Genomic DNA, 14,700 nt, shown 5'->3' with positions numbered 1-14,700 from the left:
GGGTTCCGAGCTGTGGTTAGTTTTGGCCCTTTGACTGCGAATGACTTTGACCAGCCAGGTTGTCCCCTTTACTCGCCTGAGGAGGCCCTGGAGAGGACGAGGTTCTGAACACCCACCCCGACCCTGGACCAGCTGCCCAGACCATCAAGGGGGATGGAGTTGACATGAGAGATTCCCACCAGGCATCTCATGCCCAGAGAGGAGGCAGACCTGGGCCAGGTGCACAGGGAGGCCATGCCAGAGCCTGCCTTGGACTCACCGTCCAGTGCTCTTCCCACAGGGCTGGGCCAGGCTGCAGGCTAGCTGCCCCAATCCTTTTTGGCCACCGAGGCTCACACCGGAGCTTCCCAGATTTGCACCAGGGCCGGGGGAGTAAAGCATTATGTTGAGACCCTCACAGAGTTTGCCAGGAAGGCGGGCTCTGGCCTCTGAGGGGCTCACGTTTCCACCACCCCTTTCAAACCTCCTGAGCCCCTGCGCCTGCCCTGGGAGCTGAGGGAGAGCCAGGGCCAGAGGGAGCCCAAAGCCACAGTCCCGACCCCATGGAGCCTCCCAGGCTCTCCCTCGACTTGGCCGAGCAGTGCACCCCCCCCCCCAGCCCCGATGGCTATGGTCTCAGGGAGAAGCTTGACGGAGAAAATCTCACCACGTAGCACTAGCCTTGGCCTCAGAGGCCAACCCCAACCCCCCACATGCTCTGTGACCGCGGCCACATCACTGTCCCTCCCTCTCTGACCCACCTCTTCCGAAAGCTGGGCCTGCATCACTCACCCGCAGGGCGCTGGTACCACAAACACCCCGAAAAGCAGTCATTACTGTTAAGAAGCCCATTTTCTGGAGAAGGAGCCGAGGCCTGCGGGGTCTAGGTGAAGTGTCCGAAGCCACCAGGTGGTGACTGATGATACGCACAGCCAGAATCCGGGGCTCCCACCCCAGCTCCGGTGTGACTGTGTGACCTTGAGCAAGTCGCAGCACCCCCTCAGAGCCTCAGTTTCCTCATCTGTGACCTGGGGCTGATAAAGGGACAGAAGGAGCTCGAGCAAAGGTGGCTCTCGGCACAGAGCGCGACACCGTCACCGGTATGATTGTCTGTGGGCAGAGCCCTCCAGCTGCTCTTGCATTTGTGGCAGTGGCCCAAGGTCTTCCATGGGACCATGTTGGGGCCCTGGAGATGGGAGGTTACATTTGCTGTGACAATGGCCCCAGGAGCTGCCTCCTTCTCTCTCCGGCACACATACCCCAGAGGCCTGAGCACGACCCACCAATCCTCCCAGCCTTCCCTTGAACCTTTTCCCAGACACCTACTGTGTGTGGGCATAGAGAGGCCCTGAAGAGGAGGACCTGTCCAGTGTGGCCAGGGGGGTGATGGGGGAGGGGGGGCAGGGTCTAGAGATGCCTGAGGAGAAGAGGGCTAACCTGAAACCCAAAGCTTGAGTATCAGTCAGCCAGGCAGAGGCTGTGGGGATGCTCCCGGCAAAGGACACAGAGCACGTGCAAAGGCCCAGGGGCGAGAATGAAACAGAGCTAATTCAAACAATTGAAAAATATTCAGTTTCAGAAGCCGAGAGCTACAGAAAGTATCACTGAAGGATGGCGGTAGAGAGGTCAGCCTGGGTCGGGCCATTACCAGGCTTGTGTTAGTTTCAATGTTATACTGAGGGTACTGGGGAGCCATGGCAGGTTTTAGGCAGAGGAGTGACACATTCAGAAGAACCTTCCAGAAAGATTGCTCTGGCTGCCCCGAGCGGAAGGGACTGAAGGGACAAAGGGAGAAGCAGGGAGACCAGCAGGGTGGCTGTTGCAGACGTCCAGGCAAGAAATAATGGGGGGCCACACTGGAGCAGCAGAGGGAGGGGCAGAGCAGACTGACGGGAAGGACCTAAAGGGTCGATTTGCTGGACAAGGGGATGAGGGAGGGGGAAGAAGAGGGTGCACAATGTGGGGGATGGTGGGGTCATCTCTGAGGCCACGCGGAGAAGCAGGCAGGGTGGTATCTTCGGCGCCTTGGGTCCCACAGCGCCGCCGGCTGCCTCATGGTACAGCCCTGACCCTAAAACCGCCCTCCTCGGCCCCCAGGGGAGCTGTCCTCATGGAAACCAGGGGTCTCTGGCAGGTAGAGGGCCTCATGGGTAAACAGCCGGCAGTCGTGGGGGCCGATCCCAGGGTACAGGGGGCACCACCTGCAGCCTGCAGAGCGTCCCGGGATGAGGCGTCCAGGGCACAGCGGAGTGAGGAGGGTCTGGCTCCAGCCCTGGCGGATGTTCCCTCTGCCTCCGGTTTCCTCCTCGCTGAGACAGACAGATGCAGATGGACAGACTCGCCGCCAGCCCCTGAGGGCCCAGATGGCTGGGCAAACACGGCACGGGGCCTCCACTGATCAGAAAGAACGAGGACATGGGGTGGGGCTGCGGGTCCCAGGGAGCCTGTCGTCTGGGGGTCGCCCCACTTATGGGGGGAGTTTCTCACCCCAACCTCAGGCCCCTCTCTGTCCCAAGTGCTGAAAAGTGAAGGTCCCCAAACTCAGGGTCCTCCCTGACCCCGACACCAGGCATAAGCAAGTCCTGTTGGCTCTGTCACCAAATCTGTCCCCTGTCCCTCCGCACAGCCACCCCGAGGTCCAGCCTCTCCATCCCCCCCCCCCCCAGGCACACCAGCCTCCTCAGGGCCTCCCTGCCTCCGCCTCCCCCTTCCCCGGGGCCTCCCACACAGTGCAGCCCCAGGGAAGCCCACAGCGCCTTCAAAGACATGACTGGGTTCATGTCTGACCCCCGGTGGCTTCGCATCGTACCCAGAAGGGCATCGGACTCTGTGCCCACAGCAGCAGCCCACGCACGACTCCGCCTCGGTCCCCATCTTCCTCGGTCCCCGTCTTCCATCCCTCCCTCCATCTCACACACAGGCTGCCCTCGTCCCCTCCTCCAGGCCTTTACACTTGCCGTTCCTGACACTCGGAGACCCTGTCCCCAGGCCTTCCGGGCCTCCTCAGATCGATTCTTCCGGCCTTAGCCCACAGGTCATCTCCTCAGGGAGGCACGGGCCCAGCCGCATTCGCTCCACTGCTTTCCTCCCCATCAGCACAGATTCACAGCGCTTAGCAAGCCGGACCTACCCCGTCCGCGTGCGCGCTCTCCGTGTGTGTCGTCGGCTGCCCTGCAGGAAGCTCCCTGTGGACAGACGCTGGGCTCACCTGCGTACCCTGTTGTCCACATGGTATCTGAGTGAGTGAATGAGTGAGCATGTGAAGGAGTGCATGAATGATTGAGAGAGTGAGTGAATAAGTGACTGAGCGCATGGATGGATGGACGGATGGACGGATGGATGGAACGGCCGCCTCTGCGTTGGGGGAGGAAAAGGTGGCGGCCCAGGGCTGTGAAGATACTGCCCTGCCCGCTTCTCCCCCGCCCCTGCTGTGGCCTGTTGCAGAGATGACCCCTCCGTCCACCCCACTGTCTGCCCCCTTCCCCCTCCTCCCTCATTCTGGAGGCCCCAGGAGGGGGTGGGGCAGAAAGGAGGCCTCTCTCTGAATCCACACAGCTGCCTCTGAAGGACCTCCCCTGGAGGTGGGCCTCCACCTGCCTTCCTGACCGTTTCCCACCTTCCCACCCAGCCAGCCACCCGCTGGAACTACTGAAGCCAGAATACAGAAAGGGCGGGTCCCCCACCTTGTGCAGCAGAGGTGAGTCCAGGGTCCTTAGGCCTGGAGCACCCCACCCCTCATTCCTTCACCAAGAGGTGGAACCATGTGGTGCCTGAGCTCAGGCAAACAAGGTTCAGACCCCAGCTCCGCCATCTTCAAGCCGCAGGCCCTGGGCAAGCTTCTTCATCTCTCCGTGCCTCCGTTTTCTTGTCAATAAAATGGGGAGAATAACCGTACCTCCCCCACAGGGCCAGGGTGAGGAGTCCGCAGATCCCCGCCCGGCACAAACGGTTGAGCTGGTGTGCACAGCGTGTGGTAAGTGCTCAGTAAACGGCAGCCCCTCGACAGCATCTGCCCCCTCGACAGGCTCCTGCCCTGAGCCAGGCCTCGGGGTCGTGCCAGGTGAAGGGCAGAGGCCTGTGTTTGGAAGCCAAGGCCCTGTTTTCTTTCTGCCCAACAACACACATCCATCTCCTTTCAGAATCCCCTTGGTGTGGGATGGGCCGTCATCCCTTGGGGTGGGAGCTTCGTGAGGCCAGGGACCACGGCTATCTTTTTCACTTTGTGGGCCCCGCACAGGCCTGGAGCCTGTGAACAAATGAGGAATGCTGAATGAGTGAGTGACTGAATGAATGAATGAATGAGGCCAGAATCCATCTGTCTCCCAAGGCAGCCTCCCAAGAGAAGCCCACGTTGGCTCCAACCTCTGTGGGGTCACCAGCCCAACAGCGGAGGTTGCCAGTATTGCCAACGGTTCGGAGGCTTCTAAGAGTCTCTTGACAAAAGGATCAAAGGAAGCAGATGAGAGAAGGGCAGGAAATGGCTGCTGGTGGGGTGGGGATGCAGAGCCATCCCAGGCCGGGATGAAAGAGGCACAGGAAAAGGACACAGATGGACCAGCCATGGGGTGGGGGTGGGGGTGGGGGGTAAATGACAGGATGTGGACAGAGGGTCTCAGCCACTTCCCTTTGCACAGAGGATGAGCTCGATGGTTTTCTCCTCCGCGCAGGACCCTCCTTTCTGCCCCCAGCCAGCAGCATCCAGCCCTGGTCCTGGCACCCAGAGAATACCCAGAAAATGTTTGCTGAATCACCGTGTGCATGCATGCATGAATGACTGAATGAATGAATGAATGAATGAAAGTGTTTGTCAGCTCTTCCTGAGCTTTCCAGTAGGCAAGGAGAGTGGGTCAATCCGGGGAATTTTGACATAAAAGTGCAGCACAAACCCCTTGTTGTTTCAAGAAGAACATTAACAGTAGTTATGACTAGCCAATATTTTATAATAACTATAAATGGAGTATAACTTTTTTTTTTTTGCGGTACGCGGGCCTCTCACTGCTGTGGCCCCTCCTGCTGCGGAGCACAGGCTCCGGACGCGCAGGCTCAGCGGCCACGGCTCACGGGCCCAGCCGCTCCGCGGCATGTGGGATCCTCCCAGATCGGGGCACGAACCCGCGTTCCCCGCATCGGCAGGCGGACTCCCAACCACTGCGCCACCAGGGAAGCCCGGAGTATAACTTTTAAAAATTGTGAGTCGCTGTACTGGACAGCTGTCACTTTTATATAATGTTGTACATCAACTACACTTCAAGAAAAAAAGAAAAAAAAAACAATAGCTATTATTCCAGCCAGCGCTTACCAAGCAGTTACTATGTGTTAGGAGCTCAGTATCTCTGCATTATTTCCCCATGATCTCAGTGACTCCTTTTGCCATACTCTATGAAGTGTTGTTAGTTTCCAGATGAGGAAGCTGAAACTCCAGAAGAAGCAGGGAGGAGGTGGGAGTGGAAAAAATAAAAAAGACGCAGGATCCTGTTCTGAGCCACCGGTAAGTCAGTGACAGAGCTGAAATTAAAACTAGTCTTTCAAAGTCTCTGAACTCTGCTCTTTATTTATTTATTTATGGCTGCGCTGGGTCTTCGTTGCTGCACGCGGGCCTTCTCTAGTTGCGGTGAGCCGGGGCTACTCTTTGTTGCGGTGCACGGACTTCTCATTGCGTTGGAATGAGAAGCATTCCACCTTCTCTTGTTGCAGAGCGCGGGATCTAGGTGCGCAGGCTTCAGTAGTTGTGGCACGCAGCCTCAGTACTTGTGGCGCACGGGCTTAGTTGCTCCGCAGCATGTGGGACCTTCCCAGACCAGGGATCGAACCCGTGTCCCCTGCATTGGCAGGTGGATTCTTAACCACTGCACCGCCAGGGAAGTCCCTGAACTCTGCTCTTAAATACACATTCTTAGGCTGGCAGCAAAACGCCCTCTTCGCTCATCCAGCCATTCATTCATTTACTCATTCACTCATTCCGCCAACAATTACTAGACTCCTCACCATGCTGCCACACCCTGTGCTGGGCACTAGGGCTATGCCAATGAATGAAATATGCACACTCCCTGCTGGCTCAGGACTCCTCGTCTGGAGGGCAGTGCTTCACCCAACAATGAATGCATCATGATTTGGAAAGTGCTGGGAAGGAGAAAGCTGGAATGCAATGCAAAGCCAGCTGACACACAGGGGACCTGCCCAATCTGGGGGCCTCGGAAAACGCTTAGCGTGCAGACTGCGGGATGGGAGGGCATCACCAGCAGGGAGGTGTGGACAGGTGGGGGGCAGGCAAAGTGTGGAACGGATGGAAGAAAATAATAGTCATAATCCGGGTCTGAGTAGGCACCGTTCATTGAGCTCCTCCTCTCCACAAGCACCTCGCATGGGTTATTTTATACATCTTTACAGTAAGATGGAGAGATGGGTGCCCTTCTCATCCCCACTGATTGGAGAGATAGGCTCACGCAGCTGCTAAGAGGCAGAGCCAGGACCGATCTGATCCGGGGCTCTCAGCTCCTGAGCGTGGACCCAGCCTCTGCAGAAGACAGCCTCCTGATCCGTGGCTGGGGGTGAGCTGGACCCGCGGGGGCACAGTGCCCACCGGAGGTCGTGCTTCCCCTCCTGTGTCGCCTACCAGCCCCCCTTGGGCTGAGAAGGGCTTCGTGTCCAGAGGGCAGTATTTAGGCAGGAAATGTCTCTAAGCTCAAACCAGCCAGTGCCGCATTCACAGGGTGTGGAACGAAGACACCTGCCAGGTCTTCTGCCCAGGCTTTGAGAGCCTGAGTGCTGCAAGGTGGACCCCAGCCTCCAGCCCTGGGCTGGCAGAGGTTGCCATGCTCCGTTGAGGCAGCCGTGCAGCAGAGCTGCAAGGCCCCCAGTGTCACCCATCTCTCCATGTCCCCAAGCCCTGAAGACAAGGCCACTTTCCTGTTCTTTCTTTGAAAGGAAAGAGGAGGCCTGAGATACTCCCCAGCCTGGTCCTGAGGGGCTGGGTGGAGGATTGCTGTCTCTCAGTGCTTCTCTCCATCACCTAGAGGATGCAGGACATGGGACGGAGGCCCCCACGAGGCAGCCAGAGCAGTTCCAGGGCTTGGTTCTCAGCGGGTCTCTGTATCCCTTGGGAAAGTGCAAAGCACTCACCTGTGACACCAGTGATAGCGCACATTTCCTGAGCGCCAGCCACGTACCTGGCCCTGTGCTGAGTGCTTCCCCCAGGGCACCTCCCTGAATCCTACGTGGCAGCGGCTGCTGGCTGCTGCCCAGTATCCATTCTGCCATCTCCCCTTTAGTAACAGAACACCCTCTCCCGGGTTTTACTGAGGCACAGGGCTGCCAGGCTAAATACTACATTTCCCAGTCTCCCTTGCAGCTAGTCACGGTCATGTGATCGGTTATGGCCAATGGGATACAAGAGAGGTGATGTATGCACTGTCCAGCTCTCCCTTAAAAGGGAGGAGCGGTCTCCACCTCCTGGGTCCCCCCCAACACACACAGGAAAGAATGGGAAGGGGGAGGTGGTGGCCATCTTCCACCTTGTGGATGGAGGCAATCCCCGATGGGATGGAAGAGACAGAGAGAGCCCAGACCCTGGACAGGCTCCCGGCACAGAGCCCCCTAGACTGACACGTGAGGCTCCTCTCTCCTTCAGCTGCTGTTCCCTGGGTTCTGCTAGAGCAGCCGGGCTGCATCCTAACAGGAGACACGGAGGGTCCCAGAGGGAGGGCCACGTCCGCTGGAGAGTGGTGAAGCCGAGATCTGAACTCAGGACCGGAAAGGGTTGACCCGGAGCCTGTGCTCAAAGCTGCTGGGCTGGACATACTGCTGCACGTAGCAGGTGCTCACTACATGATTTTCAGGCAGATAGTTGCATAAATGAATGGGGGGCTTTCTAGGGAGGATCTAACACTGGAAGAACTGATTGCTCTGGGCCCTAAATACTGGTCAGTTTCCCTGATAGGAGCCTCAGCACTTACTTCTAATCTCTATGCCCTAAGATGGTCACGGTGGCAGTGTCCTCCAGTTTATAAAGAGCTGCTTCACGTTCACTGTCACCTTTAACCGTGAACCCCTCCTGTGAGGTCAGCGGGGAAGCATTATCATCCCATTACAGGTGAGCAAACGATCCCGCACACGTCACCTGCACATGGGAACCACTTGACACGTGGCAGGTCTTCTCATTCCTTTAACAATGTTTTCTTATTAATAAGCTACCACTAATAACTTCTAAAATATCACTTTTAAAGAGGAGTAGGATGTGGGAGTGCATAGGAGAAGCCCACGTGGAGGACTGAGACGTCTCTTCCTCTCTTCGATACCCATTTCCCCTGGTATAAAATCAGGGCATTGGAGGAGATGGTCCCCTCTCCCTATTCCCATGCCAGTTTCTGCTGCTGTGTACCCCCGGGGGTGGGAATGGCCAGAGTCCCTGGACACTGAGGGCAGAAGCAGCCCCACAGTGGGAGGGCAGCATGTTTCTTCTTGGACCTCTGCTGGCATTTCCCAGCTCACTTCCTGAGCCTGGCTCTGAGTCCTGGGTCACATGTCAGCTCTCAGTGTCCTCATCTGTAAAATGGGAATGATAGTAAAAGTAAGGACATTGCGTGTATGACTGTCATGTCAATTATACAGGTTTATATAGAAAGTGCTTAGCATAGAGTCTGTCTCAGTAAGTGCTCAGTTCATGCTATGGGTATTACGGTTATTGACTGTCAGTTATCACTACTATTATTATTAATCACTATCATGAAGAGCTAACGAGCATTTACAGATGACTGCAAGAGAAAGCAGCACACCTTAATGTCAAAGAAATGGCAGCTCTGCTGGAAGGCCAAGGGCTGGGGGCTTGGTTCTGTGCCCCTGGGTGCCTTTCCAGCGTCTGTGGGTTCCCATTCTGGGCACCTTAACCTGTGGTTACCTTCTGTCTCTGTTAATTTTTCCCATCTGCCCCGCTTGGGCAGGTCAGTTATGTTAAGAATGGAAATGCCCAAAGTCTCAACATTGAAAAACATCTCAAGGTTGCCTCAGCCAATCCTTTTCCTGAGTCATGGCTCTGTACATACACACACACATATGCCCTACTTGTCCTTGAATACCTCCCCAGGTGGGGCACTCACTACCTACAAGTCTGCCCTGACAATTAGACAGTTTATCTTGTGAGGCAAAACAGACCCCTCTGGGTGACCTCTGGGTGACCTCCCTTAGTTCTGCCTTCTGGGTCTTCCCAGAATAAGTCCACACCCTCTGCCCCAACTAGCTCCTCAGGCACCAGGAACAGAGGCCACTAAATCAGCTCCTCCCCACCTGACACCTCCCCAGTGCCTTGATCATCCTACTGGAGCAGGAGAGGGTTAGGCTGTGTTTGCACAGAGTACTGGCCCGGGGTTGGGGGGGCGGGAATCACATGATACGGTCCTGCAGATAGCCCAGGGAGCCATGCTGGCCTGCAGTGCCAGCCTGCCTGCCTACCACCAGCCCTGGTTCCCTCCTCTTGCTGGCCTGGCCCTTTCCCTTTTGTACCAGAACTGCAGGCAGAGAAAAGGCAAAGATTTGCCTGAAGCAAACACCCATTCCCCAGAACACTGACTCCAAAGATACCAGGGAGAAGAGGCCTACTTGATTAGATTCCTTTGGGGTCTGTCACCTAATTTTGTTGCACATCTTAGCCTGAGATCCCTGTAGTGACTGTAGCGTGTTTGATTTCTCCAAGCCATTCATAGGCAGTGTATAAATTCTCATCTAAGGATTTTCTCATGAGACCCTTGTAAATTACTGAGGCCAGTGGTCCTGCAGACGGCTCTCCTATTCCAACCTCCTCGTTCCCCAGTGCTTTGTCCCTCTGCAAGTCACTTTGCCTCCCCTGGCCTCAGTTTCTCCATCTGTAAAATGGGGACAATAATTGTCCCTACTTCTTAGGGGTTTTGTGAGTGTCCAATCAGGTCAACTATCTGAAGCCCAAGATCCAGTCCCAGGCACACAATAGGTCTTTAGTAAGTGTTAGAAACAATTAGCTCTCAGCTGGAAGGTGAGCTTGGTGCACAGGTAAAACTGTCCAGAATTAGGGGAGATGAATCCCCTTTGTGAGAGGAGCTTGGTCGAGACACAGCATTTTGTGCTTTCTGGCCCCTGGGTCAGTGAGTCTCAAACTTTACTGAGCTTGAGATGCACCTGAGGGAGTTTTAAAATGCAGAGTGCCAGGCCATGTGCTCAGAGAGCCTGATTCAGTAGGTCTGGAGGGACCCAGGAATCTGCAATTTAACAACCTCTCCTCTGTCCCTAACACCCCATCCCCTCCCTGAGCTGGGAATAGACATTACCACTAAATTCACTTTGACAGCCTGCACTGTGCTGAGAGCTGGAAATACTTTGCCGAAGGAGAAGGAACCAGCCCCTGCCCCTGGGAGCTTACCACCTAACAGCGGGTGTTCCTTGGCGTCAGTTGAGAAGCCTGGGTTCTGGAATGAGCAGGTACAGCTGTGGGAATGGAAAGGTTAGAAGAGACCTACTTCCTGGTACTGTGTGGTTGTTGTCACAAGACAGAAAGTCTCCTAGGCTGGAGCCCCTGGGCATGAAGGCCTTGGGACGGAGGGCACGGGCTGGTCTGGAGACAAAGGCTGCTTTCCCTGACCTTGCCTGGGCTGGACCCATGGTGGGGACAGGTGAGATATGACACAGAGTAGATGAGGCAGTAAGATGGTAAGTGAGTGCACTGAGGCAGTTCAGGGTGTTGCCTGTAGCATAAGATCTGGGCTGGAATCCCAGCTGCGGTGTTCTTTTCAGCTGTGTGACCTTGGGCCAGCGACTTCCCTCTCTTAAGCTTTGTTTCCACCTCTGCGAAGGAATAATTGTGTCCCCCACCTACAGTAGCAATTTACCAAGAAGCTAATGAAGCTTCAGGTTCAGGGACTCTTGTCAAGGCCCCGGGTTTAACTGTGTATTCATAACTTCGCATTATTTTTCTTAAACAGGGTCCCCAAGATTGTAAAAGCTTCAGGCCCCACAAAACCGGAATCTGTCCAGGTCCACCTGATACAGCTGCTGTAAGATTTGGTGAGAAGACAGTAAACCCCTTGGCAAGCCTGAGTCTGAAAACAGAAGCCTCCTTAGCTCCTGAGCCTTGGAAGGAAAACATACTGACACACTGAACAGGGGAGTCTGAGCCCCACGCCTATTCTGACAGTCCCTTGTCCCCATGGCCTCAGGGCTCCAAACCTTTCCAGCCCAGATGGGAAGCAGGGAGGAGCAGATCGGAAGGAGAATGGGGGACATGGGGAAGGGAAGAGGCTTTGGAGGAGGGAAGGATGTGGGGAGAAAGCGGATTCCACTGAGGCGCACGCGGACCCCTCTAGCTGCCTTATGCACTAGCCTTCGGAGGGCCAGGCTAGTAAGAAGCCTGCCAGAGGTGAGAGCCCTGGGCAGAGTCCTTGGCTTTGACATGGCTTTGATAACGACCTTTCAGTGTCTGAAAGCAAGGAAAGATGCAGGCTCTCCAGGACCCACAGATGGGGACAGGGGAGAGGGAAGGATATTGGGGGCCTTGGCATATTCCCCTCAATGTGAACAGAGGACCCCACACACACCCCACTCTGTGCCAGGCCCTGCCCAAGTGCCCCATTTTACTGAAACCTCATACCACCTCCTTCAATTCCTCATTCTGCTCTTCTCCATCCAGCAGTTGAGGAAGTGGAGACGCAGAGAGGGCAAGTCCCTTGCCAAAGGGCACACAGTTGGAGAGAATACAGTACAAACCAGGAATTGGACCCAGCTCTAACTCCAAATTCCTGCCCTTAACCCTCTCCTGCCACCCGCCACACTAGGCTCTGGGCACAGTGGCATGCAGTGGGCTCGCAATAAACATGGGAATGAATGAAGTAAGAAAGGAAAGAATTCACAGGCCGGGCTCTTCCCACGCCACCCACCCCATCCCCAGCCAGCTCTTTCCAACCCAAGCCTCCCGCTCTCCACCCCTCTCCCCAATCTAATTGGGTGGTATCTCAGCTATCTTGCTTCTGCGGATTCCCCCGCGCTCCTCCTGGAGCCCACCCCGAGGCAGCTTTCTCACAACAGGACCCCCGGCGTGGGGACGCCTGCCGACCCCCGAGGCCCAGCGGGAGAGCCGCGACCTCCCGGGGGGTGGTCTCCGCAGCCGCTCTCCCCCTCCCCGGCCTTACCCGCCCCTCCCCTTCCCGGGGCAGCTGAATAATTGATTCGCCCATAAATAATTGATCAGTGTTGCGGGCGCGCCCTCTGCCCCCAGGGTGCGGGGGTTCCCCAGCAGGGTTAGGGGAGCCGGGCTGGGCTGGGGGGACGGGGACCACGGAGCTGAGCGGGTCCGGGGACGCAGTTTCGCTCTGCGGGCCTTTCTCTTTCTCTCTCGCTCCCTCGCGCCGGCTTTTTCCCTTTTGCTTTTCTCCTTTTTTTCTTTCCTGGAGCGGAGCCCGGCGCCAGGAGTCTGGAACCAGCTTGACAAGCTTTTGAGTTATGGAGGGGGGAGGGGAGGGGAGGGAGCGGGCGGGCGGCGCTGGGAGGGGAGGGGGGGGCGCCACAGCGGGTGGGGGCGGGGCGGTGGGCTCCGGCGGGCAGGGGCGCGGGCACCTCCATTGGGAGACCCTCCCCTACTTTGGGCAAAGGTTGTTAGAGGGTCTGATGGTGGCGGCCGGGAGGGGGGCGGGAGTGGGCGGCGGGGCGCGGGGGTGAGTCATGCGGCGGACCCGCGGAGCAGCCCGGCTGGCGGAACGAGCCCGGCTTTAGAGCCGCAATAAATGAGGCCCGGGGAGGGGCGGCGGGGTTTACACGGCCTCCCCCGCCGAGCAAGACATTCCTTTCCGCTGAACTGGGCGCCTGGGCCCGCGCCGCTGCCGCGCCCTGCTCGCATCGCCCTCGGCGGCCTGGCCCCGGGTGGGGAACGGCGCCCGGCCGGGGGCGGGGGTTGTGGTGGTGGCGGAGACGAGGGAGCGGGGAGCAAGGCCTGGGGTGGCCCCTTTCCCTCCCTGCGCTGTTCCCGGGAGCTCGCTGAAGCCTCAGCTGCCTGGGAGGGAAGGGATCGGTTTGCCCATTTAAGGGGTGGGGGACCTGAGCCCAGTGAGAGTCATCACTGCGGGGTGTCTGATTCCCCCCCCCGCCCCCCGCCCCATTCCTTTGCCCAAGGCCTGAGACTCTCCCTTCACCCCTCTCCCCGGGTTGTGACTTTGGGTCTGCTGACAGCCCTGGGGTCTGAAGGCCAAGCACACTGTAGGGGCACCTTAGCCACTGGCTGACTGGGGTGCTTTTCCAGGGACCCCGGAGCGCAGTGAGCAGGCCCGTGCATCTGACCTCACAGTGTCAGACGCCCACAGCCCCAGGGCCGGGCAGGGGTGGGAGGTGTCTGGAATTACTGGTTTACCAAGACTGGTTATAGGGAGAAGTTTCCAGACCCCTTGAGGTCTCCAGGGGGACTCAGTGTAGGAAGAGGACACTCTTAGATGCTAACAGAGACCCCAGGGCCAAGCAGGCCTTCCCCTGGACTGCAGATCGCGGTCGAGCCGTGGTTAACTTCTGTGTATCGAAGTTTCCTTTAGGGGGCCCTAGTGTTTCCCCCACCCCAGCCACCCCTGGGCCCCTTCCAGCCCTTCCCGCTCCCAGCCGGTTAGTGACCTGCACCTACTGGGTTCCAGAGTTTGGCCTCAGCTTCCAGCTGTGTAGCCTGGGGCAGCCGCCTTCACCACTGGATCCTCTCGCTCACCTGTGAGATGGGTTAGTAACAGTGCCAGCCTCGCCTGGGCTCTGGAAGGTTCCGTTAGGCCAGTCTTGACTTAGCACAGAATCTGGCACGCAGTAAGCGCTCAATACACAGTCGCTGTTGTTGGAGCTGGTTGTTTATTACTGTTATTTCTGAAGGACTCACCAAGGCCTAGCGAAGCCCCCCTCCCTGTCCTCTTAAGCAGAGCCGTGAGAATGCTGAGCCTCGCAGCATCCTGGCTTCTCCTCCCCGTCCCCCATGAGCCGTGTCGAAATCCTCCCAGAGAAGCTGCTGGGCAGAAACTTCCAGTCTCCCTGGCAAAGCCGGGAAGAGTTTGGGTGCGGCTCAGAGACGCAGTTGGGCAGGCTCTGCGGGGCCAGGGCTGGGGAAGGGCCCCCAGATGATCTTCGAGACCTGGGAAGCACCCCCGACCCTGGGCTGCGCCTGGCCCCCAGCTCCAGCCCCAGTGCTGTTACAGCCCAGGCAAGAGCCCACGGTCCTGCTGGTCCTGAAGGCTGGGGGAGGAAGAATGCTGGCCATACCCCTCCTTTGGCAAGCCCCTGTACCGCAGGAGTCTGAGTGAGTGCCCCTGGAAGATGGGATAATGGGGTCACTGTGAGCATCCCACAAGTGGGGGCTCTTTGCTTTATTGACTGTCCCAATTGTAGGGGCCACCGGGCCTCCAAGAGGCCCACTTTGCTGATTCCTTGACCACCAGGAGGACCAGAGGCTCTGATCAGGATGGTGGGTCTCACTGGGGCTGTGGGGAAGTGGCCGGGGGAACCCACCAGGGACCTGGCAGACAGACTGATCCTTGCTTTGCTCACAGGGCTGTGTGACCTGGGGTCACAATTCAGCCTCTCTGGACCCTGTTCTATCTGCAAAACAGACAGTGGCCTGTGAGCCTCACTCATCAGCGGGAAGTTGGGCGCACTGCAGTAGGAAGAGATGGGAGTCGAGTCCCTGTGCTGCCCACAACTGGACAGGTGGCCTTGGGCAAGTCTGAATGAGACTGACTAAGACTGAAT

At 57.5% G+C, this 14,700-nt stretch overlaps 1 long non-coding RNA gene across 2 annotated transcripts; it reads right to left on the bottom strand.

The window, feature by feature from the left end:
- Window positions 1-5,179: 5,179 nt before the first annotated feature.
- Window positions 5,180-14,598, bottom strand: LOC137227351 (uncharacterized). Of its 2 annotated transcripts, XR_010944810.1 has the most exons (4): window positions 13,598-14,598; window positions 10,364-10,428; window positions 8,357-8,520; window positions 5,180-8,029 (listed from the first exon to the last, which is right to left on the bottom strand). It is a non-coding gene; the product is annotated as an uncharacterized lncRNA (long non-coding RNA). The 2 variants fall into 2 exon arrangements; XR_010944809.1 differs by having other exon boundaries at window positions 5,180-8,520.
- Window positions 14,599-14,700: the final 102 nt, after the last annotated feature.

This window comes from Pseudorca crassidens, chromosome 7, assembly GCF_039906515.1.
Source record: "Pseudorca crassidens isolate mPseCra1 chromosome 7, mPseCra1.hap1, whole genome shotgun sequence".
Taxonomy (NCBI): domain Eukaryota; kingdom Metazoa; phylum Chordata; class Mammalia; order Artiodactyla; family Delphinidae; genus Pseudorca; species Pseudorca crassidens.
This window is presented reverse-complemented; position numbering and strand designations above follow the sequence as displayed.